This window comes from Etheostoma spectabile, chromosome 4 (assembly GCF_008692095.1).
Source record: "Etheostoma spectabile isolate EspeVRDwgs_2016 chromosome 4, UIUC_Espe_1.0, whole genome shotgun sequence".
NCBI classification, from domain to species: Eukaryota; Metazoa; Chordata; class Actinopteri; order Perciformes; family Percidae; genus Etheostoma; species Etheostoma spectabile.
Window position 1 is genome coordinate 36,820,691 of NC_045736.1, and position 2,353 is coordinate 36,823,043.

General features: G+C 38.9%; 1 protein-coding gene across 1 annotated transcript in view; it reads left to right on the plus strand.

Moving 5' to 3' along the window:
* The window catches only part of pnp4a (purine nucleoside phosphorylase 4a), a 13,252-nt gene that overhangs the window by 5,008 nt on the left and 5,891 nt on the right, over positions 1-2,353 (plus strand). The window lies entirely within an intron of this gene.

Genomic DNA, 2,353 nt, shown 5'->3' on the forward strand with positions numbered 1-2,353 from the left:
CACACACACACTTGAGTGTTAGATTGTGTAATTGTCAGGAGACCTTGCCTGAGATTTTAGAAGAAAAAACTTGTTTTAACCTGCTCAGTGTGTCAGAATAACAGAATAACTCTTTTTTTAAGTTTTGTGCACTTCCTCTACCTCATTGGTCAAACTCGACACTGAGACTGCCCTCCAACTGTGTAGAAACGAAGCTGATGAGATGTAACTCACTTTAGCAAATGTTAGCTGCTTGTTAGCAGAACAATAGTAAAGTGCCAGAGGAACACACCACGGAGAAAATGTTGACAGGCTTTCCACAGGATTGTAGTTGACTTAAAAAGTGCAATGTATGTTAAAAGGCTCTGGATTACAACAATTAGCCATCGTACATGCAAACATCAAACTTATCATCTGATCAGCTGATTCACGTCTCCCAGCTCGATGCACAAACAAAGTAAAGAATCCAGAGATTCTGAATGTAATGATAGGTTTGTGTGCAGAACAACTTGGGATCAGGGATGGCACTGATTGCAAAACATGGAATGTACAGTACAGAAGACCTCAGTCGTGCATTAGCAGAGGTGGGTAGAGTAGCCAAAAATTGCACTCAAGTAAAAGTACTGTTACTTTAGAATAATATGACTCAAGTAAAAGTAGTCATCCAAATAATTACTTGAGTAAGAGTAAAAAAGTACTTGATGAAAAAACTACTCGAGTAGTGAGTAACTGTTGAGTAACGTCTGATTTATTTCTTAACACAAGCATCAACCAGACTGACAAAAATACAAAACAATCATCTTCAGGCAAATTATAGTTCATCCAATAAATTAAAATTAATTTATTAATTACAAAATAGCTTATTTGAGAGACTTGTCACATCAAATTAGGATGGATACTGCATGTGTAAAACATACTGTATGTAACCTAAAAGACAAACCTCCACCTCTCCACAGCAGAAACTAAAACCACCGCTACGTCTCCTCAGGTTAGATGTTTGACCGTAAAGCTAACCTGTCCCGGCGCGGAGATCGAGTATGGTCACGTGACTGAACAACGACGTGTGATTGGTTAAGCACAGTCACGTGGTAGAGCCTTCAGCGGAAGACTCTCTCTCTCTGTCAAAATAAAACATTAAAATGAGACGTACGCCGGGGTAAAAACAATGACGCGTAGTAACGAGTAACGAGCTCATTGTAGCCTGATGTAGCGGAGTAAGAGTACAGCTTCTTCTTCACTAATCTACTCAAGTACAAGTAAAAGTATAGTGATTTAAAACTGCTCCTAGAAGTACAATTCTTTCAAAAACTTACTCAAGTAAATGTAACGGAGTAAATGTAACTCGTTACTACCCACCTCTGTGCATTAGGAAGCTAAACAATAGCTTTTTAAATGTCATTCATTTGGCCTCGTTTGGGACTAGAGCTAGCTATCCTGAGACTCTTTCCGACCGGAGGGATTTTTGCAGTTCTTAGAACATGACACTCTTAGAACATAACGTCCTTAGAACCTTTTTTTTCCTCATGTTCTGACTGGACCAATTTGGGGATTATTAAATTCCTCTGACAGCAGTTCCTGTAACTCTTTAAGCTCCTATTTCAGGGCAGGTTCTTTTCCCTTTTGACCTAGGTCTATGTTGATTGGTCCAACTTATAGGTCACACCCCCACAGCGAACCATCTGTAGAAGCCATGCCGTCTGTTTTAGCAAAACATTGAGTACTTGAATAATTACTTGACTATGTGAATTGCTAGCAGAATGGACAGAATGCTGAGCTCTGACAAGTGGACTGATGCGGAGGATCAGATTACTTCTGTGTTTCTCTTTTAAAACCTCCAGCCTAGTCTTTAAAAGGCGCCGTTGGAACTCTGATATAAGAGAATACTTTATTCATCCCACAATGGGGAAATTCCCTAGTTACAGCAGGATCTTTCTACAGTAAAGAACAACAACCAACCAATATACAAGCAAACAAACAAACAGGCAACGTGCAAAAAGTACTGAATGAATGTAAAGTGTAAAGTGGCATTACATAAAAGATAATAAGTCAAGTTAATTGGCCATAGGACAAAAATATTGCAATGTGTGTGAATAAGTGACGTGAAATTAAGTAGAATATGTGATTAAACAATATAGCAAAAGTGAGTCCCCATAGTGTTGATGATATTGAGTTTAACCATAGTATACATAAGTACTCGGAAAGGAAAAATAGAAATACAGATAGTAAAAATATCCATAGAGCCATGGTGAGTGGTGAGTAGTTATTAGGTGGTGCAGGTGTTGAGTCTGACAGCGGCGATCCTTCCTATGAGTAGTGATGGCCAAATGAAGCTTTGTGAACCAGTGTCTTTCTTTTCTGAGCCCACTAGATGGCG